This window comes from Dipodomys spectabilis, unplaced genomic scaffold (assembly GCF_019054845.1).
Source record: "Dipodomys spectabilis isolate Male_0828 unplaced genomic scaffold, ASM1905484v1 ptg000137l, whole genome shotgun sequence".
NCBI classification, from domain to species: Eukaryota; Metazoa; Chordata; class Mammalia; order Rodentia; family Heteromyidae; genus Dipodomys; species Dipodomys spectabilis.
In genome coordinates this window covers 10316335-10341870 of record NW_024870814.1, presented here as the reverse complement: position 1 = coordinate 10341870, position 25536 = coordinate 10316335, and the positions used below count along the sequence as shown (strand labels likewise).

General features: G+C 38.2%; 1 pseudogene and 1 gene segment (V, D, J or C); both read left to right on the top strand.

Annotated features, from left to right (window-relative positions):
• LOC122116802 overlaps positions 1-25536 on the top strand; it is a 438425-nt gene that overhangs the window by 216305 nt on the left and 196584 nt on the right.
• LOC122116672 overlaps positions 13157-25536 on the top strand; it is a 164839-nt pseudogene continuing 152459 nt past the window's right edge.

Below are 25536 nucleotides of genomic sequence, written 5' to 3'. Positions count from 1 at the left end.
CAGGGTTTTCTACTTGTGCTCAGAGATCATTTACAGATAATTATGCTTCTTCTGTTATATCCTCTCTATTGTAGTGTGAAACTAAAAAAAATGATATGTTTTCCAAATTTAGTGAAGCAAATTTTCCTCAGATTCAAATTAATCTCCTATAATTTTTCCTGTAATATTTCCTGTAATAAAGAGGATCTAAATTGTGCACAGAAACTTCTCATTTTCACTTTGCTTAGTGTCCTCTGATTTTTTTTTTTTGTAGTTGTTGGTCATGGGTCTTGAACTCTGGGCTTGGGTGCTGTTTCTCAGCTCTTCAGCTCAAGGTGAGCGCTCTACTGCTTGAGCTACAGCGCCACTTCTGGTTTTTCTGAGTGGTTCATTGGAGATAAGAGTCTCATGGACTTTTCTGCCCGGGCTGGCTTTGAACTGTGATCCTCAGATCTCAGCCACCTGAGTAGCTATGATTATATTTGTGAGCCACTGGCGTCCATCCTTGTCCTCTGATTTTTACACTAGAAAAACACTAGGTTTCACTGATGTCATAGACTTATAGATATCTTGTGGCAAGTTTTGGCCTAAAGCTATTTTTTTTAATTTAATTTAATTTAATTTTTTGTGAGCATACTGTACAGAGGAGTTACAATTACATGGGCAGGATAATGTGTACATTTCTTATCAAGCATTGCAGCCTTCTCCTTTATTTACCCTTCACATCCCTTCCCTACCTCCCCCTACCCCCCCCACCCAATCCTCCCAATCCTCTCCCCCCCACCAACGTTGTAAAGCTCATTTTCGACATGACCTTGTACTTCTCATTGTTGCAACAGGTTAAAGCTATTTTAAATTGATGAGCTCATTGTGATTTTATTATTCTGTAGATGATTAGTCCAACTGTGCCCAAACTCATATCTCTTCTCTATAATGTGAATTTTTTAAACAGGTTTCTCCTTGTCTCTTTACTTGGACTGTGTGCTGATAAAGCCCACAGAACATGTGCAACATGCTGGGTCCTATCATACTCCCCACCTCCTCATCACTCACCTGAAGGTGATGGAAAGCAGTTCCTCCAAAAATCTCTCCAACTCACGGGAAACCAAGGAGCCCACCTGTGTTATGATCCTTAAATCAACATCACCTGGAGAGCTACAATACAACGGATCTGCATAAGTTCTTGAGAATGATCAGAAACTGGACACTCAACTCCTTCAAATAACTAACTTACAGTTTAACAAAATGAATACCAGGAAGCTAAAGTGTGTGGTCACGAGGAGTGAGGTCAAGGGGAAAGGGATAGAAAAATAGAGAGAGGAAGGATGGGTGAATGAAATCAAAATGTTCAAGATACTTACGTGAAAATGGATCTAGGAAAATTAAAGACACAGGAGGGGTTAGAAGAGCGGGAGAGAATGATGAAAATTGTGACATTGATGAAGATGAAATGTACTAATTATGTTCTGACATGTTCAATTGCAACCCCTTGTGCAATTACTTAAAGTTATTATCTTAAGTGGTTCATGCCTGTAACTATAGCTGGGAACTACAGATTGTGGTTCAAATCCAGCCAGGCACTAAAATCACTGAGACTCTGACTTCCAATTAAAAGCCAGAAGTGGAGCTGTGGCTCAAGTAGTACAGTGCTATCTTTGAGCATAAAAGCTCAGGGACAGCACTCAACCCTGGTTCAAGCCCCAGGACCAGCAATCACTCAATCAATGAATAACGTGGACATAACTCCAAAGTTGGAGATTACAAATATGATAAGAAAACCAGTCTGAACTTTAATGAATAAAAGGTAGAATAACAGACTCAACCACACCCAGAATAAAGTACCACCTGAAGACTCTGGCCAGAGGATAGATAAAGGTAAACGAACATCACATTGTACAAGTCAGTACTTGACTCAATACCCAACCTCTAGCTCCCATACATATTGGCTCAAAATGTTGGTAGAGTTGGGCTTGAGCTTGAATCATCTGAAATACATTTCATGGGAAGAATCTGAGTTCAAGAAGTCACTGCTTAGATTTTAAGGTCATTTTTTAATGCCACTTCAAGCTTATTGAACAAATAAGTATGCAGGAATAGGTCTGTAATTACTCACTAGTAAGAAAGTCTCCTGCCCAAATGGATTTCTAAGTAGCACAGTACTTGACATTCTAAAACTTGCTTCTACCCATTATGTATCTGTTCATGACTTGAGAGAATAAGCTTATTTGGGAGAGACAGTGTAGCCTCCCAAAAGAACTATAAAGGTATTTAGAAGGTACCATGTAATTTTTTTGTTGCTTTGTATATCCCCTGCCCATCCCCCCACGGTATAACCCCTCTTTTCACTGTATTTGATGTCCATATAATTTGGGGAGGGGAAGGGAAAAAAAAAAACAAAGTGTTTAAATAGGGATACAAGTTGAACCATTGTAACAATGAGATGTACATGACATTATGTTGAAAAACGAACTTTACAATTTAGGTGGGATGGAGTTTAGTTGTGGAAATGGGAGGGAAGGGATGGTAGGGAAAAACAAAGGAGGAGGCAACAATGCTTGATAAGAAATTTACTCATTACCTTGCTCATGTAGCTGTAACCCCTCTGTAAAGTATTTTCACAATAAAATCTTATTTTAAAAAAGAACTATAAAGGAATTCTGGGGTTGGAAAGATCAGGAGGCGATGCAGTTAAGTGCCCAAGGAATATGTCTTGAACATACATAAAGGTAAACCAGTGTAGCATTATGGGCTGGGAGCCAAAAATATTAAAGATTTAAAGCTACAATACTTGGCTATCTACTCAGTCTCAGAGTCCAGACAAGACCTAAAAAATGTCCCAATCTATTGTTGTTCAGTACTCTGACCATGTCCATCTGATGAGTCAACTCTTGCAACTGCCAAAGCATGGGTAGATCTTTTTACACCAGCACATTCTCTCTGTCTGCCATGATCCAAGATCTGGATGCTCACTTGAATTTCAAAAGATATCTAAACAACAATATCAAATCACCTGAAAACACTGGTTCTTTTTATTTTTTTTTTGAAATTTATCTCATATGATCTTCAATTCATCTATAATATTCTGATGTCATCATAAAATGTTTGAATTTCTTATGCTTTTAAATTTTCATCCACTATGCTTTCATAACTGTTCACTTACAATACCCTAATGTAAAATAGAAACCCTTATATACTGAATTAATTACAATGTATAGTTTTCAGGCTTTAGAATGATATTTCAAAATGTTAAGCCCCAGATTAGATTATGTAATTACCTAAAAGTTGAAATAAAGAAGTAAAAACAACTGAAGAAATGATGATCATCATGTCATTCCCCAAATAATGCAAAAAGGGTAGATAATAGCTTGTACAGTCTAGTATAAATTGTTCACTAAAAATAATCTTATCTAATTCTTTTATTAAGTACTCAGAGCTTTTCTTCTGCAGAGCTAATTTATATGATACATTAAAAATCGATGTATGAACTCATTTTTCATTTTTACACAATTATCTATTCTAACATAGCATGTACATAGGTTCATTTATATATCCAACAAGTTATTTTTATTGGGTTTGGAACATTGAAAGGAGTGCTTGTAAAGCCTGTATGGAGTACTAGCTTGGATCATTCATGTTCATGTCAGGAACAGTGCTGACAGGCCTGGGAGGTTAATTTTCCCAGGATACTGGGGAGCAATGGATCTCTCCAGAAGCTAATGGACTCCATCTTGTTTCTCACAGAAGCTGACAAGTGAATGAGAACCACTGAGGAAGAGAGGAAGATGAAAGAATTTCCTGCATGTGATTGCACCACATAGGGTGCAGGCCCTGGTGCTTTGTCTACAATGAACCAGAACTCAAATGTGGAGGCTCATAAGGGCCATAGTAAGTTGATATTCAGGATCTACACAAAACAGTTGAAATATATATATATATATATCTGCTCCATGTTTTAATTGCAGTTTTACTCACATAGATTCTTCAAAATTTAGTGAAAGATAATATCTCATGTAATAATTTACAAGATCTGTAAATTATTATCACCGGCTTTAGCTGGAGGCCTATTGACAAGATCTTTGTAAGAGAGGCTCTGATGCTGAAGAGAACTATGAAGCTGCAGTTAAAAGTCCTCGATTCCTCAATAAAAGTCCTTTTCAACATTTGAAGTAAAGAGTGATTGACTAGGAATGAAATTGGTTCTAGGAGCTCAAGTGGTGTGACAAATAGAAAGCTGTTTCTTGCTTGTATTGACTTACATATGACATATTGTAGATCACATATCTTCTGAAATAAAATGAGGTTCTTTTTTCAAATGTCAGAATCATTTAATTAATTAATTATATTTCATTATCATTAACTAATAGAACAAAATAGTTACTATTCAACAAATCATTTTATAAGTACAATGCATCTTGATTGATGTCACCCCTTTCTTTATTCCCCTCCCCCTTCCTAACGAAACCCCAACCCTCAATTTTCCTGGTTTCTTAAGATCTGCATTAGACTTTATGATTGCGTTGTCCCTTCCTCTCCTCATTCATCTGCCCTCTTCATCTCACCTCTCCTCCAAATCTTTCAAGTGCCAGTATTCATTTGGTTGAACTGTGAGTTAGTTTTATTAAGAAGTTACACCATTTGAATTCTGCCCCGTAAATACCATACTTTGGTTTATGTGTTTGTTACACTTGCATATGATCCCATACGTATTTATTTATGTATTTATACATTAGATCCACCTTCCATATATGAAAGAAAATATACATTTTGTGTTGTGTGTCGCTTGGCTTGACTTCACGTAACATATTTTTCCCACTCCATCTATTTTTTGCAAATTATGTGATATCCTTCCTCCTAATGAGGTTATAAAATATATATCCAAGTTTGTGTCAAATTCAAGTTATTTCTACATGTACATCTGTACTGGCTTAATAGAAGATCCAGAGTCTCTCTCTATGAAGATACAGACAGCAAGGTTGGTGTCTAGTGTCCGTTGCTATGAGACTCAGATTTGCAGCTGTATAAACTCCTTCCCAGACACACCCAGAGCCCTGCTGATTTGCATTGGCCAACAGCATAGTCACTGCCCACATATCTTTTTAATAGGCTGTTGTTCATCCCAGATGCAGACATCAGTCCCAGTCAGAACACAGCGTGGACATGAGGGCCCTCACTCAGCTCCTGGGGCTCCTGCTGCTCTGGATTACATGTAAGGAAAGACTACGCTGAGGATCTCCTCAGACTGCTGTAGTCAATGATGCTTGGCTGTTTATGAAGCTTTCTTATAACATGCTTGATTCTATGTGTATTTATTACTTTTCCTATGCCATGTGCCAGATGTGACATCCAGATGACCCAGTCTACCTCCACTTTGTCTGCATCTCCTGGAGACAGAGTCTCCATCACTTGCCAGGCCAGTCAGAGCATTAGCAATTGGGTAAACTGGTACCAGCAGAAACCAGGGGGAACTCCAAAGCTCCTTATCTATAGTGCTAAGTATTTAGAATCCGGGATCCCCTCCAGATTTAGTGGCAGTGGATTGGGAACAGAGTTCACTCTCACCATCGGTAGCCTGCAGCCTGAAGACATTGCCACTTATTACTGTCAACAGGTTTTTGATTACCCACCCACAGTGATACAAGCCATAACATAAACCTCCAGGAAGCAGAAGTGAGAGGCTGGGCTGCCCCAGCTACTTTCCTCATGCTTCCTCTTGCCAGATGTGTCTGAGAATCATAGGACAGGAATCTTGCCCAGAATATCCTGGACCAGTGAGCTTCTATGTCTCAATGTTTGGAGTAAATGTAATTATAGGTGTGCGATACTGGGACTGGGCTGAGTATTGAAATATTAAAATTACATTCCAGACTATAAACATGGAAATACTCTGCCTTTATTATGTTTCTATTAATCTTGAATAGATATTCACAATGTGCACAGAGACACTTCAAAATTATTTCAATAGTTTTATTTTGAGATTTTTCAATACTTCATGCATGAATTTCATCAGCAAGTAAAGACAGTTTGCCACTTCCTTTTTCTGCTTCAGGTCTTTTGTACTTTTTTTCCAATTAGTTTTAGCTTTTCTTATTGCATTTGGAGAACCTCAGTACAATATTAGGTACAGAAGTTAATAGTGAACATTTCATTTTTTAATACAACTTGAGTGGTAAAATGCTAAATAACTATACCAATGAGTACAAAATTTGCTGCGGAGTTTGCTTATTTATTAAAACAGACATTTTCCATTATTCCTGACCTGCTGATGTGTCGTGGATAGCTTTCTACTGTATTAGAATGATGAACTGCAGCGATCAGTTATCTAATTTTAAAAGTGATTTCTACTTGTGGAATATATTCGACTTGATCAACATACATTGCCTGAGAAAAATAAGGAAAATGAGACAAAGAAAGAGAGTCAGAAAGAGAAAGAGAGAGAGAGAGAGACAGAAGCAAAGTAGGAGATGGAGATGAATGGAAGGAGAGAAAGGGAGGGGTGAAAAGAGAAAAAATTTGGTTTATTTCTATTTTCTAAATCCCAGTCCCACTTAGCAATCAAGCTGAAATTATCAAGAGAAACATTGAATAGAAACAACACTGTTGGCACTGAGTATCCAGCCATCCTGTGCTCTCCCATGCAAGGTACACTGAAGGTGAGATGTTTCTTGAGCATAGTCCCTCTGTCCTCCAGACCAGTTCCCACCAAGAATCACAGCAGTGTTCCTAGCTAACTGAATCTTCTCTGTTTTAATCTGAAGAATATAGCAATCTTGGACAGTCAGAGAAACAACACTGAAGTCTTTTATTTACAAAAAGAAAAATGGAGAAACCTCAAGATAAAGCAGATCTTCCTTAAGTCAGAAGCCCTCTGACTCTCAGATTGACAAGTGAACATATGCATGCAACTTATGCATCATATTTCTGTATTTATACCTAATGAGTAAGATACAGTACATAATAATGAAATATAAATTATATAAAGTTTATTATGGGTTATTTTGTATATATAATGTATTATTAGGTATTAGTCTATGATTTTTCTGATTTTCCCAATTGTTTAAACGTTTTTTGTAATGGTGATACATAGAGGGGTTACAATTACAAAAGTAAGGTAATGAGTAGATTTCTTTTTGAATAGTATCAATATCTCCCTCATTATCTCCAATGTCTACCCTGCCAACGACTCCCCCAGCCCAAGTTGTAAAGTTCATTTCTAGTATATTTTCTAATAAGTATCATTGTTGCATTGTTTTGTTATTATATGTTATGTCATTTATGTATCTTCTTAAAACTTACCAAATATTTTTACCAATGTATAGGTAAACTCTTCCATTTTACAAAATATTGTCCTACAGATTATAACTGTACCTGGAAATATACCTAACTAATCATAAGAAATATCTTGAGGGAAAAAAACTCACTTTGAACGAGTTTCTATGGTGGGTATTGAAGTTTCCACTACTAAATATCATGAGTTAAGTATTAGGGAAAAGGTATACAAAAAGGTGAATTAAGAGCAAGTAAAAATGACAAACATAGGGCATCTCTCTTTTATAGGCGATGTTTTAACAGTGGATGTAGGAGGAAATATATTGATGAGGTGGAGATGTACTTCAGGGGTTTGTTGCCATTGAAGAAAATACTTAGGATTATGATAATTATGATGCTGTGAAAAAATTGGTCCATGGATGGAAGAAGGTAAAATCACAGAGAAAGATATAGCAAAATGTTCAACACTACTGTAACAGTTACACAAACGAGGATGCTGAAGCAGACAATTAAGGAACTTAGCAGTTGCCACACTCCATAAAGCATGGAAGGGTGGGGCCACCAGTGCACATTGTTTGACCTCAGGTTCACAGGATAGCAGCTGGATTGTGTCTATGGATGTGCATTTTACCTTGAGTCTGCAGAGACATACATGGAATAGAGTGGCACAGAAGAAATGATTTCTTGAGACACATGTTGCAGATGGAAAAGGAGAGTTTAATTTTTATTGGGGAATTAGAATATAGACAGGGAGGACATTCACAGCCAGAGAACTTAAGCCAAAGTAAAGATCAGATCACACTGTCCTTCAAGACATGCAAGGTTGAAGACCAGCCATCCGATGAGCACAACTTGAAGGAGCAGGAAAAACCCAAGGTGGGTTCTAGGTAGGCCTGATTTTCAGACTGCTAAGTAGCAAAAAACCATGAGATCACTGTGATTTTTTTGCTCATAACAATTGCTGCCGTAGTGGCACTGTGGCTCAAGCAGTAGAGTGCTTTCCTTCAGCTGAAGAGCTGAGGGAGAGAGTGCCCAAGCCCAGAGTTCAAGCCCCATGACCGACCAAAACAAACAAACAAACAAACAAAAAAACAATTGCTGCATAGTGGGCAACTGTTTGGTTGGCTACATAGTTTTAGTGTCTCTGTTTCTTAGGGTTCTCTACAGTAACTTTTGGATAAGATTTTCACCTTGGTTCCTGGAATTTTCATCAGAGTTTTTCTAATGATAGGTTCAAGTAAAATTCACTGCCAATTTTAACTTTGGGTGAGACACATGTAGGTGTATGCTTTTAACATTGCTCATGGCAAGTATACATGTCATGATCACTACCATGAGATGATAAGAAAACAAATAAGAATACGAGAAGTCCAGGCATGGTGATGCATGCTGTGTACTTTCAGATATAAAGGACAAAGAGGTAGAAAGATCTCAGTTCAGGGCAGCTCAAGAATTTTTTAAACATTCCAGATAATATCAGAACAATGAATTAAAGCAAAAGCAGTTGGGAGGGTGGCTTAGTGGATAGAGTGCTTGCCTAACAATCTGAAGTCCCTGAGTTCTAACTGTAGTACACTCAAAAAGAACTGTGAGATAAAGAGAATAAAAACTGTAATGATACACAAGAAAGATTCTATGCAAATACCATCGGGATAATTTACAGTAAAATGTTGATATACCAATTTGAAATATCAAATCATTGGATGCAAAGTTATCCAAACTATGGATTAAGCATGTGTCTCTCTGTTTTGTAGTCTAACAGCATCAAAGGTACATCTCCCATGCTGGACACAGATCATTCTGAAACCAGATTTTTAACATTTCAAAATGAAGACTCCCATATTGTCTGGCTACTCACTCCCAAATGCCAAATACAGACATAGTGAAGGGCAGAAAAAGGCAGTTTATCATGGTAGCCATGGGAAAGGAGCATTTTAATATTTATCCACCATTTTTGGATAAATCTTGTGACTCTTATTTCCGTGATTGATAAGCAAAAAGCCAGATGTGGAGATGTGGTTCAAGTGGTAGAACACCAACTTTGAGAGAAAAATCCAAACAAGAGTGAGCAGGAGGCCTTGAGTTCAAGGCCGTGTCCTAGAACTGAAATAAAAAAATATTGAATTTACAGGAATTAGAAGAAATTGAATACATGATTTGTATTGAAGATATTATATGCTTAGTAGTAAATGATAAATGATGTAATAAATGATAAAGCAATATATTTGGTTCTATTGGTGTTTGAACTTGGGGTTTCCTGCTTATTAGGCTCTAGAACTTAAGTCATTTCACCATTAGTTTTTACTTTAGTTTATTTTTCAGATGAGGTTTTGTGATCTTACGTAAACCACGTGCTACAACTTGTTTTTGGGGTTGAGTTTCACTGTTTTCTAGGATAGCTATGAATGAAGCACAATCTTAAAAATCTATGTCTCCAGTTTGACTGGGATTGCAGGCATGAATTACCATGTCCAGCCCTTCAATGAAAATGCTTTTAAGAACCTTGTTACTAAGCTAGGTCCTGGTGGCTCACGCCTATAACCCTAGCTACTCAAGAGGCCGAGAGCTGAGGATGACAGCTCAAAGCTGACCCGGGCAGGAGAGACCTTAACACTCTTATCTCCAATAAACCACCAGAAAAACAGAAGTGGTGATGTGGCTCAAGTGATAGAGCACTAGCCTTGGGCTGAAGAGCTGAGGGACAGTGCCCAGGCTCAGAGTTCAAGCTCCATAACCGACCAAAAGTAAAAAATGAAGAATTATTTGTAATATGTTATATTTCATATAAAGATGAAGAAAAACAATTTCACATTACAATAGAAAAGAAATAAACTCAACTAAAATAAAAGCACACAGAGTGTTATACCTAGCAACCAGTGTCCAGCAATGTGACAGCAGGATTAGGGATGCTATTTTTCTTTCAGCATTTATTCTTTTGTTAATTCTCACTTGAGGTAAAATATCTATCGTATAAATATTCAAAGCAAATGGATGATGAGAAGGATAGGGAAGATGAAATTATGATACTCTTAATAGGAAAAGGAAAATGCAAAAGGTAGGGAGAATCTTTATGAATAAGAAGCCACTCTCCTGAATGATCAGCTAACCATACAGCCAGGCCAGTAGGTAATTTGTTAAAAATAATATAAAAATGTAATTCTGGAAAGTCCAGATGTATATAATTTGATTTATTGAAGGTTGGAAACACTTCTTAAATAATAAATTAAAATTATACATTATAAATTAAAAGAAGCAATATTCATTCAGATTTCATCCACAAGACTCCAGAACTATGGGACCAGAAATATCACTGAGAAAGAAGAAAAAGAGCTGAGCCATTAAATGGTATATCCTAAGAACATTCAAGAATTCCTAAATCACGTTGACTTCTTTGCTTTCTTTGGAATCAGGAAGCAAAATCATATGTCAAGCATCACACTTCTTTTCCTACAGAATACCCATCCCATTACAGAAAAAAAAAATGTTTACCTCTTTATTCAAATAAGCTCTTAAGATCTAGGATTTAGGAAATCTATGATTTAGGAAAGGTCAGAGGGCACCCCTTCCTCTATGACCATCAACCAGGTGTTGCCCAGAACCTACGGGATTCACAATGGAGAGAAGTTTAGATCAAACTAGAACTGAGAATTTGAAGATGTTTCCTCTTTGAACATTATTTCTTTCTGCTCAATAGCTCCCAATAATAACCAAGAAGAGATACAACTTGTTAAAGCTCTTTATCATATCACCTGATCTGGAAGAAAGAGTTTAATATTGATGTTTGTAGAGCTCATAAACTTCATAGATTAAAATGATGATGATAATCATTATGAAGGATAAAAGTATAACTGTGCCACAATATTGTGAAATTTATGTAAGTTACTTAAGCTCAATAAAGAAATCTTTTAGAGGAAAAAAAAGCTCTCTATAAATACTGGCTCGAAAGATCTTAAGACTTTAGTTTCTGTGAAATTTAATAGTTCAGTGACTCATGACACATACACAAAAGAAAAGCATCAGGACCTAGGATAAGTTCCTGTATCTACCAGTGGCAAGGCTGAATAGCAGTAGGAATATGTTTCATATGATATAAACACCTAGAGCATTTCAGTAAGGTTTTACAAACATTCCCTGAAGTGATTCTATACTAGCTAGAAATAAAACAGGTTGGATTTCATATACAGAGGTAAAATATAGCTCTCTGTAAAAAAAAGTACTTGTTTATGGATTGATTGGGTTTAACAGTGCAGAAATTAGTTGTTACTAATATTCCTAAGTTATGTGTTGGTTGTTACTCAGGTTTTAATATTTCAACAAGCTTTCAGGAAGGTTTTGTCAAACTTTCAGCCTTTGGACTTGTAGCTTTTAATTGATTAACTTCCTTTATCTTTCCCTTCTTCTACCTCTGTCTTTTAAAATTTAGGACAGTTTTGCTTTTATTATAACTCATAAACAATGTCTAAACAGAAAGTATAACACAAGAAAGACTAATGAAATCTCTAGGGCTCTAAGTTCAATGACACTGAAGTCTTTCCAGTGAGACCTAGGGAGCACTGGCACCGAGGATTCTGAGGCCTTTGGATGCCAGACATGGTGGTAGAATTCGAATTCAGAGGCTACTACCATCTAATGGAAGACTATATCTTACTCTCGCGTTTACCCATAGATTATTCCTGAAAAACACCCCAGGATGCTATGTCTTGATACAGAATGACAGCCATGGAAGGTGATTGAAAACTTATATCCTTCTTGTCTATAGTGTATCCTTCTAATGCTGAAACTACAGAGAAAATAAATCTCCAGGATGCCTCTACCCATTTGGTCATAAGAATGGACCCATAACTAGTATATGTCAAGGACAAGCATAAAAGGTCAAAAGCTATGTACATATCACCAGATGATGTTAAGCAAAATGAACCCCAGTGGTTTTTTTCTTTCTTGCTATTGTTTCTAACATTTTTATAATGTGCCATGTGATTGTTTTGTTCTGGTGTAACCCCTATTTTCACTGTATTTGATGTCAGTACACTGCATCTTACATATACACTTCTCTAGTTTGGGGAGGGGAAGGAAAAAACAAAGTACTTAAATAGGAATACAGGTTGACCTACTGTAACAATGAGATGTGCAAGACCCTATGTTGAAAACGAACTTTACAACTTCCGAAGGGGCGGTGAGGAGGTGTAGTTGTAGAGATGGGAGGGAAGGGATGGTAGGGGAAAAACAAAGGAGGAGGCAACAATGTTCATAGAAAATGTACTCATTACTTTGCTCATGTAACTGTAACCCCTCTCTACAGTATCTTTACAATGATAAAATGTACAAAAAAAGAATGGACCCATATATATCAATGTGTTAGTTATTATGGGAAGATTATGTGTAAAACTTATAAAGGACAAGACAGAACTAAGCCAAAAATATTTGAAAAAATAACTCTTAACTAAAATATACATTTGTACATAGAATTGTTCTACTGAAACAGAATCAGAAAACATACAAAAAGATGGTATGCTCTTTACACATGGAAACTTCAATATAGCATGGAGTAATTATTTTAATAAGTTTTTATTGTGAAAATATGGTACAAAGGCTTTACAATTACATGAGCAAGGTAATGAGTACGTTTCTTATCAAGCATTGTTGCCTCCTCCTTTGTTTTTCCCCTATCATAACTTCCCTCCCACCTCCTCAATTAACCCCCCACCCCCACCCTTCACCCTAACCCCGGTTAAATTGTAAAGTTCATTTTTCAACATAGTGTCTTATATATCTCATTGTTGCAATGGGTCAACCTGCATGCCTATTTAAATATTTTGGTTTTTCCTTTCCACTCCCCCAATTATACCAACATCAAGTACAGTGAAAACAGTGGTTATACCTTGGGGGAGGGACATACAAGCAACAAAAAACATCACATGGAACCTTCTAAATACATTAGAAACAATAGCAAGAAAGAAAAAAATAAAAAACACTTGTGTCCTAATCTTGGACTTCATTTCGCTTAACTGCATCTTATCTGGTTATACGTATATAGCTTTTGATCTTTTCTTAATCACAGTTAATGTCATTTGCTCACAGGAGAGGGCCCACCCTCCTGGTGTCTGTTTCTGGCTCACCTGACAGTTTGTCTCTCACCATTGCACCCACCAGGATATTTGCATATTGCTCCCTAGGGAGGAACTTCTCTCTGAAAGTCCAAAATAAAAGCTCAGCTCTAAGTTGCCTGGACTGACCAGGACTCCTTACTCTCAAAATGAGGTGCCCTGCTCAGCTCCTGGGGCTGCTCATGCTCTGGATCCCAGGTAAGAACATACTAGAGCTGAGGAAAGGGATGGGGAGGGGCCGAGCTCTGTTGCCATTGCTCTCCATGTTTGTTGTATCCACATGTGAGATGTGCAGATTTGTCCTCCTGGATGGAAATGTGACATATGTATCTGTGAGATTGAGGAAGATTCCCGAAGGAGCTAGGACCTGTGCTGTGGTTACAACTAGATAATGGATGTGCTGGCAAATTATAGAGGTCCCTTACAGGCATGATTTAGAAGCATCAAATTCTGTGTGTGTGTGTGTGTGTTCATTGTGTATTTTATGAACATTTTGATGCATAAAACAAAAATTTAAAAATATAGCATGAAATAAGAAAAGATGATTATGAAACTATCCTATGCTGCTTGTAATTAACTCTGGGCATTTCTCTCATTATTTTAGGCTCAAGTGGGGATGCTGTATTGACTCAGAATCCAGTTTCTCTGACCCTTACTTTGGGAGAGCCAGCCTCCATCTCCTGCAGTTCTAGCCAAAGTCTTCTGCATAGCAATGGAAGCACTATCTGGATTGGTTCTTGTAGAAGTCAGGCCAGTCTCTACAACTCTTGATCTATAGGATTCCAACCGGGGTTTCAGACAGGTTCAGTGGCAGTGGATCAGGCACAGATTTCACACTGGCAATCAGCAAGATGGAGGCTGAGGATGTTGGAGTTTATTACTGCTTTCAACATACACATGGTCCTCCTACATTGATGCACCCCTGAACTAAAACCTTCCTTCTGAGTGAGACAGCTGTGCTCATGTGTTGCTGTTCTGGGGAATCAGCAGAGCAGATTGTGTAAGTCTACCAAGAGATAAAATTGTGTTGTTATGATGAAAGTGACTGAGTCCAGAAGAAGACAATTTGATAATTATACTACATACAATCTACAAAGACTTGTAGAACAATCATAGAAGTACAAATATCAAGAGAGTTCAGATAAACCATTAGGTGTTTAATGAAAAAATTCTGTTCTATAAGCTTTTATTTATATTTTAAATATATATTATAAATTATAATATAAATAATTATAATTATAATATTATTATAATGTAATGTTATAACTATAATATATTATAAATATAAATATGTAAATTATAAATATAAACATTTATATATTATATATATATTTTTTGTTTGTTTGTTTGTTTGTTTTGGTCCAGTCATGGGGCCTGAACTCTGGGTCTGGGCGCTGTCCCTTAGCTCTTCAGCTCAAGGCTAGCACTCTACCACTTCAGCTACAGCACCACTTCCGGTTTTTTTTCTTATGTGGTGGTGAGGAATCGAACCCAGGGCCTCAGGCATGCAAGGCAAGAGCTCTAACACTGAGCCACCTTCCCAGCCCATATTATATATTTTTATTATATATTATGTTTATATTTATAGCTGGTTATAGCTATCCAGTTGTATAAGAATCAAATGTTGTGTGTGATTTAGTTTTCATTTGTAATGAAAGTTAAAATATTTCCATCAAGATGTGGTCCTTCTCCACAACTATAGAACATATTGTTATTTCTGTTCAGAAGCTGGAAATACAGTTGTGTCTTTTCTAGCTTCTACTGTTTATTCGCAAAACATTGCCTGATCATCAAACACTTAGTAGTGTTTGGTTACTGTCTCTTAGCTGGATCAGACTGAAGAAGATACAGTACTGGACTCTGCACTCTGGACTCTGGCCTTCTGTGTCCTGGGGCTCTGGCCTAGTTAAGAGAGTTGATAGGAATTTCTGCCTAACCACTCTTTCTCATCACAGTCAGCAGAAACTGAAATGGTAATGGCAAAGAATGAAATAGGGAAGGTTAATTTGCTCTCCCTTCAAGAGGGAAGTATTCGCAAACCCAAGTGCACTGAGTAAGCCTTTGCCTGACTGACCCTCGCTGGCTCTAAGCCATCTTTAATCATCAAGTGGCCATCACATCACCAAAGGTTCTCTGCAGTACTGAAGTTTTGATCTGCAGTTTGTTGTATCCCATGCCACACATTCTAATGACAATTGTTGGGTCCAATTGGTCTGGCAGTGGATAATCTGGATACAGACAGCCTTCCTCAACTTGATCAAACCAGGGGTGTACCATGATTTCATGTATATCCAGCCTCTGTTGCGGGTCTACTGTTCTGAGCTGCTCAAGGATGTTATATCGTTTGGTAGTCAGATGAGATGGCACATGATACTTGCCCTCTACAATTTCTGCACATACCTGATTGGAAGCATTCCCTTTAAATAGGAAATTTCCTGTAACCATAAACAACATGATGGTGCCCAGGCACCAGACAGCTACCTTAAAGCCATTATATTTTTGTTGCAGGTATATTTGAGGGACATGGTACACACTGGCACCACGAATTTCTCTTTTTTTTTAGATTTTTTAAATTTATTTTTTATTGTGAAAATACTGTACAGAGGGGTTACAATTACACGGGCAAGATAATGAGTACATTTCTTATCAAGCATTGTAGCCTCCTCCTTTGTTTCCCCTTCCCATCCCTTCCCAGCCTCACTCGCTCCCCCTACTCAATCCTCCCCCCCCACCAAAGATGTAAAGTTCGTTTACCACATGATAATGTGTACTTCTCATTGTTGCAATGGGTCCATCTGTATCCTTATTTAAACAACTTGTTTTTCCCCTTCCTCTCCACAAATTATACAGACATCAAATACAGTGAAAGCTTGGGTTATACGGTGGGGGAGAGACATACAAAGCAACTAAGAAATAATCTTATCGGTGCATTAGAAACAAATGCATGAAAGAAAAAAAAATTTACATACATATCTTAGGGTTCATTTTCCTAATATCACCTTATCTGACCTTTTCTGCTTGACTCAGACATACACTAGATATTGCAAATAAGGGAAACCATGGGACCTATGTTTCTTTGGGCTTGGCTTACTTCACTTAATATAATATGAATGGATCAAGAAAATATGGTATATATACACAATGGAATTCTATGCCTCCATCAGAAAGAATGATGTTACCCCATTTGTTAGGAAATGGAAAGACTTGGAAAAAATTATATTAAGTGAGGCACCACGAATTTCTGTGAGCAACTTACCTGTTGCAATCCTTGTGCTTTACTCAATGCCCGATCTTGGCATTGCATTTCCATACAGTAGGATATTGTCAGGCTTTAGGTTGAGGTGTGCAATCTGATTTGGATGAAAGTACTGCATAGTACTTACTATCTGCTTTATAAACCTCGAGGCTTCATTCTAATAAAAAAAAGAAACAGCCGGATGTTTTAATCCACATTTGGAGGTTTCCTTTGGTGGCCATCTCCATCACCAGGTAGACATATTCCTCTCCCTGGATCACTTGGTATACCCTGACCATGTGAGGATGATTCAGAGCCTTAACAATTTCCACCTCATTGTCCCCATGATGGGGTACTAAAAAAGGACAGTGGAGTGTGTTGAAACCTTGTAATAGTGTTCAGAGATCCCAAAAGTCAGAGACTGAGGCCTTTTTCAAGTGGAACAATATTCACAGCTCTACCTGATCAACCTCTGTAAATTTGAGAAATAATGACAAGAGAACATCATTAATGCTTAAGCGTATCTTGTATCTAGTTCTATCACCTGGGTTGTTTTGTTGTAATGAGCATTTCTGAGGCCCAGAACTATGATATTGCACAGTGTAGGTCTTGGAAGATTCTCTAGCGTCCATCGGTATCCAGTGTGCATTTCTCTCCCATGGCATAAAGTCTTTTACCATGATGCTCTCAGTTCCATCTGAGAAACCAAAGGATGAAGGTAGAAAGCTGTGAGCTCACTGAGATATCTTAATAGAAGAAATATAGGTCTGGAATGTATATGAACAAATGGAATATCTTTAAATGACGTATGGAACTTCTAACAGTTATAGTTAACCCAATATTTATCTATACTTGTACATTTTGTAGATTACTAGTCAGAATCACGTCAGAGTTGATTCTGTTCTAATCTCTGTCCAGCCATTTTACAAGGTTACAGAGTGGCACTGATCTGATGTCTAATCTTGCCATCGCTTCACATTGTGCAAGTATGTGGGTCAACAGGAAAGCAATAGTAAATGTCCACTGTGCCTCCCATGTCGTGTTGATGCTGGGGACTGGCAGTCTACTGCCATCTTTGCTTTACATCTCAGAATTTGGCCAACTGGTGATACACCTGGAGCTCACTTGGAAATATTTCCAGACATTGGCAACATATTTTCATCATAATATACTAATGGAAAAATGAGAAATTACATTAAATATTTCCAGTCAACAGTATAAACAGTGGAAAATCTTTCTTGAAAAACACATACATAGATAAACCCACATAGCGAATATAATCTTGGAACGTTCATTGACCTAAATATATATAATCATAGCTACTGATTTTTCCCCCAAATCAGAAATATACACATCATCACTGAGCACTTGGTACAAATGCAAGATAGCTGATCTTTCTTAGTCCCAGGAATGACAGTCTGCATTTTAACAAGGTAGAAAGTATCCAGGGAATGTTTTGCAATCCACCCTTTAGGAGCTTTTTACCTCAGCAAATGAAACCTTTTAGGAAAAATGTTGGAATTTAGACTTGATATTCTCCAGCTCTGTTCTTCCTTCTAAGGATTATTTTGATCCATATGAATTTTGGGGTTGCTTCTTCTATTTCATTGAAGAATGAGGTTGGCATATTGATAGGTATCACATTGAATTTGTAGATAGCCTTTGGCAGTATTGCAATATTCCCGATGTTAATCTTCCCAATCCAGGAGCATGGAAGGTATTTCCTCTTCCTTAGTTCTGCTTTAATTTCCGTTTTCAGATTTTTAAATTTTCATTGTAGAGGTCCCTCACTTCTTTAGTTAACTCCTAGATACTTTATTTTTTGTAGGGTAATTACAAAAGGAGTTGCTTTCCTGATTTCAGACAAGCTCTTCTCATTGTTGGCATACAGAAAAGCCATTGATTATTGAGGGTTAATTTTATACACTGCTACTTTGACAAAGTATGACATGATACTGCCATTTACCAAAACTTAATCTTATTTCTATATTCTCACTAGAACCACTTTTGGATTGTTTATTAGTTTCTGATAAAAACAATAATCACAATTTCTGGAACAAGTAAGTTTCATTGCAATTACATATCATGCCATTCACAGTAAAAGAATATTTAAATAATCAGGGAAATAATCTGTTCAGTCAGATTTTTTAATGCCAAGGAAATTGATTCTATTTTTCAGTATCATTGTATACCTGTTCACAAAATGAACACAAAGAAAAACATACAGGAAGGATTTGGCAACACAACTCTTTAGAATATATATTTTGTTTTTTTTAAAAAAAATTTCAATAAATCTTACTCATTAAGCAATACACAAATTGGTTTTTGATTTATGTTTAAAGAATTTAAAAAGAAGAACCCTCTTATTTAAGTTTTAGGCAAATTGATACATAAAATGATGGTAGAAACTTCCTAATTTGCATTCAATTATCACAGCTTTAATGTTCTTCCAATAATTCAAGTGTTTATTTATAGGTAAAGGTAAATCATTCCTGAATTACTTTAGGAAATCATTGTTTTCACTACATGCAAAATATAAGAATATTTTCTTTTAAAATATGTGATTTCCTGTTTAATTAAATCTGTAAGCCATGACAAGTACAATAGAAGAGTTATAGAATATATATTTCTACAAACATGCTATGAAGTGTGATGACCCTGCACACACATCTCTGAGCTGTACACTCACTGGAACCCTGAACAATGTGACAGCCCCAAACACAAACTCCCAAGATAGCCTAAGATTCTCAGTGTAGCAGCAGCAGCTGCAAAGCTCAGAGGACTACAGAGAAACAGACTTGGCTCAGGGGCAAATGGCTTCAGAGTCTTGAGAAAGAGTCATGAGAAGCCTGTCACGAGCACTGGGCAGCACTCATGCAAACACAGGAACCAATACTTGGCCAAAATAACCTGGTAGCCTCTTCTTCCCTCTATATTAAGAGCCTACTTTGAATACATTTTAGTAGGAAGTGGCTGTAAGTTCTCTTTAAATGTCATAGCTAACACCGCTAACAGGGAAGATCTGTCATGACCTCCGGAGGGGACCTGACCTCACTGCTGTTATTTGGTCCACTAAGGGCACTAACTCATGCCTGTTTTGGGTATCTGTCACTCTCCTAGTAGGAGATCAATTGTGACCATAGATGAACCAAACAGTAGAACTTCAGAATACTGGAAATAAGTAGTGACTGAATGGGAGAAATAGATTTACAAAAATAATAGCATATTCTACTATGCTACTTTCAATAACACAGACTATACATAGAAGATGGCTAATGAAAAGGATTCAATCTTTAATTAATTACAAGTACAAAAAAACATTTTCAAGACATAAAATACATTACACCACCACCAACATAATATATTTTTCTTATGCAAAATTCATTTTTATTAATAATTATGTGTATTTACTAAAAATTGTTAATAAATTTAAAAACAAAGACTCAAATTGTTTTCATTGATGAAAAAGGATGAAAGCACAAATCAATAGAAAAAAGAAACCTGAAATTGTTACAAACACAATGGGGGGAAAGCATTACATTTATTTTATTTTATTCTTTTACTGTTATTGTAAAAATGATTTATAGAGGGGTTTCATTTACATAAGCCAAGTAAAGACTACACTTTTTCATACAGTGCCTATATATCTGATTTTTAAAGTTGGTCTAAGAAGAAATCAAAAGGCATATTAGAAAATATCATGTCAAAAAATGCAACTGCAAAAATAAAATACTAAAACTTATGACTTTCAAAAACATATGGTAAGAGTAAAAATTTATAACCATGACTGCATACTTAATAACAGAATTCTCAAAGTAAATTTATGTTTGGAAAACTTCCTTTAACAAACTCACTTTTGTAATAGCTGAGATTTGTTTCATGCTGCAAGAATCATTAACACCTACAATATCTACAAAAGTTTCAAAAGTTAGCTGGGAGCAAGTGGTTTACAACTGTAATCCTAAACTACTCTGGATGCTGAGATCTTTGGATGGCATTTTGAAGCCAACCCCAACTTCAGGCAGAAAAAAATGCATGAGAATCTTTTTTTTGGGTTTTGGGGGTGGGGGAAGGGGTTGTTGGCCTAAGGCCTAAACTGAAGGCCTAGGTGCTGTCCCTGAGCTTTTTTGCTCAAGGCTAGAACACTACCACCTAAACCACAGCTCCTTGTCCACTTGTGAGTTCTATGAACTTTCCTGATCAAGCTAATTTCAAACCACAATCCTCAGATCTCAATCTTCTGAATAGCTAGGATTACAAGTGACCCACTGGAATGTAAGACTCTTATCTCCAATAAACAATAAAAAAAGCTGGTAGTGAAAATGTGACTCAACCTTGAGGGAAAAAGCTAAAGTATAGCACCAGTACTGGCACAAAAATTAAAACAAGTGACAAGGTTGGGAAAACCACCTGAAGAGATTCAAAGAGAAAAATGGACAACCTGAACACTGTATTTACTGCGTTTCCATCTTCAGGCCCAGATCCCCTCACAACTGAGTGACAGTGGTTAAAAAATGATATCACTCTTAGCAGCAGCAGCCTGGAGATCCAGAGACTGTGGGACAGACTATGCTAATAATTATCATCCTGATCGTCATAATAATATTAATGAATATTATTGTTAAAATGTGCTGTCTCACATAACCAATACCAGCAGCACATGTGTGCTTAAATTTAAATTTTGTTCTAATTATTAATTATACATTGCTGTTGCATTCATTACATTTCAACTGCTTAATAGCCATATGCAACTAATGACTGCTGTACTAGACAGGTCAGATATAGGCATTGTCATAGCAGAACATTTTTTGGAAGATATTGGCCTAATTTACAGAGGTAGAGAATATCCACCTAAGAGGGATGATAGGAGTAGAACACAATTTAATATGTGACAATTGACACATGTATGCTCCTGGTAGGGTCTTGTCACTACTAACAGCCCATAAGTGGAGTGACAATTTTGTATGAACAAATGCTGGGAACCAAGTGCTGTTTGCTAGAAAACACAGCTACTACCTTCCATAAAAGCTGTTAAGCCCTGGAGCCTATTGATATCCTGTTTGACAACATTGCTTGGAGCCACCACTTTGCATAAGAACCGCCACACTTTGCACAAGAGCCATTAAGCCTTACAACTTACTGATGTCCTGTTTGACAACATTGCTTGGTGCCTTCTGAAGATTCTCCACCTATGACCTTTTGCAAGATATACTTTGCAGTTCTGGTGCCTAGCAACCCTATTGACCTGCTGATGCTAATTACCCTGCTCAGAATGCTATATATACTGCTGTGTTAAAAATAAAGTTTGAAACCTTGATCAGAACCCTGTCTTGGTCTCCTTCCTCGTGTCTGGTTTGTCTCTCATTCAGGTCAGTTCCTCTTTGAGCCCTTGTTGACTGACCCCGCGGGCTGGGGCAGGTGGCACCCAACGTGGGGCTCGAAGCACGGATCCTGGTCTGAACATAGCCTGATTGAGCGGCAGCTCTCTTCTTCTTGGATTGCCATCCAGCCAGTGAGTGAAGATCCACATCGTGATCACCACAGAAATGCCGGACTGCGATACAGATCCGTAAAGTAAGGGAGGTGACGCAATCATGGGACAAACACTCAGTAAGCATGAACTTTTTGTTCAAGGCCTAAAGGCCTCACTCAAGGCAGGAGGAACACGGGTTAAGAAAAAAGATTTAACTCAATTTTTTATGCTGCCGGAGGATATTTGCCCTTGGTTTCTTCAGGAGGACACTATAGACGAAAGAAGGTGGGGTCGTGTTGGAGACTGTCTTAAGGATTATTATGAAACTTTTGGCCCCGAAAAGATTCCTGTTCAGGCTTTTTCATATTGGAACCTCATAAATGAGATCCTCCAAGTTCGCCACCAACACAAAGATGTGTCTAGAGTGGTTAAAGAAGGTGAAGAATTTTTAAAACATACATTTACAGGGAGTCAGGCCTCCCTTGCCCAAAAACCCCTCTCCCATCCCCCCTCAGTCGCGTCTCATTGTCCCTAGGTTTCCAAACCAATGCCTGATGCTAACAGCGACTCACATTTACAAAAATCAAAATCTATATACCGGGTTCTTTCTAACCTCAGATCCCAAAGGCCCAATGATGCTGTCCTTCCCCCGGAGGACGAGGCCACTTTAGAAGAGGAGGCTGCTAGATACCACGCCTCAGATTGGCCCCCTCTAAACCCCTTGGGCACGCAACCTTCTCCCTATAAAATAGCCCCTCCCTTCTGTGCCCCTGCCTTGGCCTCTTCAACAGACCTTGAGGAGGTCACCAGACAAGCCACCGTTAAGCTTTTCCAGGAAGCCCAGTCCTTAAGGGCCCTACTTCAGGCCAAGAAGGAAAAAGCCCAACTATTACAACAACTAGATATTAGGAATCCAAATTTACAAAAATTAACGACAAAAAAGAAAAAGATCCTTCATGCTTTTCCAGTCACTCGGTCTCAAATTAGAGCCACTTAGGAAAATCTAGAAGGAGAATCTGATGATCAAGAGACTGAGGCAGAGGACAGAGAGGAAGAGCCGGAGGGAGGGCCCAAGTCTGATGACTCAAATGGGGAGGAGGAAGGAGGAGAGCATCTGGTTATTAGAGCTCAAAAATACCATTGCCTTAAATTTAGACATATTAAAGAATTAAAAAATTCTTTACAGCCCTACCGCTCCTTTTACCATTTCTATTTTGGAATCATTGAGTAAGGACTGGCTTACAGTAAATGACTGGGCCATGCTAACCAAAGCTACTTTAACACGAGGAGATTTTCTTTTATGGAAGGCTCTCTATAGTGAAAGATGCCAGGATATAGCTTGCCGTAACACATCTGCTGGCGGTCACTCTAAGTCCTGGACCATAGAAAAATTGATGGGCAATAAGCCATTTGATACTAATGAAAAACAGGCTAAATTTCCCCCAGGATTGCTTGTTCAGATTCAACACGCTGCCCTTAGGGCCTGGAAAAACCTCCCTTCTCAAGGGTCCCCTGTTACCTCCTTGGCCAAAGTTCAACAGGGACCCCATGAATCTTACAGTGAGTTTATTGGACGCCTTACAGAGGCTGCCAAGCGCCTTATGGGAAAGGAAGAAACTGATAATGAGCTTATTAAACATCTTGCTTTTGAAAATGCCAATTCTGCTTGCCAAGTGGCTTTACGTCCCCACCGTCGTGGCAAAACCATTACTGACTTTATCAGACTTTGCTCTGATGTTGACCTTGCCTCGCGTAACATCAGCCTGGCCATAGGCGCTGCCCTTAAGGATTTTACTCAGAGCCAAAAACCTAAAACCTGCTTTAATTGTAAACAGCCTGGCCATTTTTCAAAGGACTGTACAGCCCACAAGGCTGAAAAAACATCCCCTCCATCCCTATGCCCAAGGTGCAAACAGGGCATACATTGGGCCTCAGAATGTCACTCCAAAACCTATATCCAGGGCAATCCCCTACCACCCAAACAAGGAAACTTTGTCCGGGGTCCACCCCAGGGCCCCAAAAACCAAACAGGACAGAACCCTGGGGCTGTCAGGTTTGTCTCCCAAGTGACCACTCAAGCACCATCAGCGCCCTCATATGGGCAACCACAGGAAGCGCAGGATTGGACCTCTGTGCCTCCTCCCACACATTATTGACCCCCGAGTTAAGAAATCAGATTCTTTCCACAGGAGTGTTTGGCCCACTGTCCCCAAACTCCTTTGGTCTCATTCTGGGGTGTGGTAGTGCTGTTTTTCAGGGCCTTAGTATTTCCCCTGGGGTTATTGACAATGACTATGAGGGAGAGATTAAGTTACTGGCTACTGCTTCTCAGGGGCCAGTCACAGTTTTTCCTGGACAAAGAATTGCTCAATTAATATTGCTTCCCCTTGATAAGACAAGCCTTAGCCTTACACAAAAGAGAGGATCCAGAGGCTTTGGGTCTTCAGATGCTTACTGGGTCCAGGAGATTACTCAGGACCGGCCTCTCCTCAAGCTAAAATTGGATGGGAAAAAAATTTGAAGGCCTTATGGATATGGGTGCTGATGCTACAATTATTTCTAAAAAAGACTGGCCCCTGTCCTGGCCCCTTACCCCTTCCATGACTCACCTTAAAGCCATTGGACAAACCTCTAACCCATTACAGAGCCCCAAAATTTTAACCTGGGAAAATGAAGAAAAAAATAAGGGCACAGTCCAGCCATATGTGGTTGAGACCCTCCTGGTAAACTTGTGGGGGTGTGATATTTTATCCCAAATGAAGCTTATAATGTGTAGTCCAAATGAATTGGTTACTCAACAGATGCTTAACCAGGGCTTTTGCCCTGGACAAGGCTTAGGAAAACATTCTCAAGGCCCTAAAGAACCCATTCAGGTGGAGGTAAAAACCAATCGTTTCGGTGTGGGCTATAAAAATTTATCCTAGGGGCCGTTGACATGCCTGTACTCCATGCAGACAAAATATCCTGGAAAAGGACTGAGCCTATATGGGTTGATCAATGGCCTTTGTCCTCTGAAAAACTGGCTGCGGCTACTACGTTGGTACAGGAACAGCTTGCTGCAGGCCACATTGAACCCACCACATCTCCGTGGAACACTCCCATTTTTGTAATTAAAAAGAAATCAGGAAAATGGAGATTTCTTCAGGATCTTAGAGAAGTAAATAAGGCCTTGTTGCCCATGGGAGCCCTTCAACCTGGACTTCACACACCAGTGGCTATTCTCACGGGGTACCATAAGACTGTTATTGATTTAAAGGATTGCTCTTTTACTATTCCTTTACACCCTGAGGACCGTGAATATTTTGCATGTAGTCTACCAGTAACTAATTTTAAAGGCCCTATGCCAAGATTTCAATGGAAGGTTTTACCCCAGGTCATGGCAAATAGTCCCACATTATGCCAAAAGTTTGTAGCCCAGGTGGTGGATCCATTTAGGCAACAGTGGCCCTCCATATATTTAATTCACTATATGGATGATT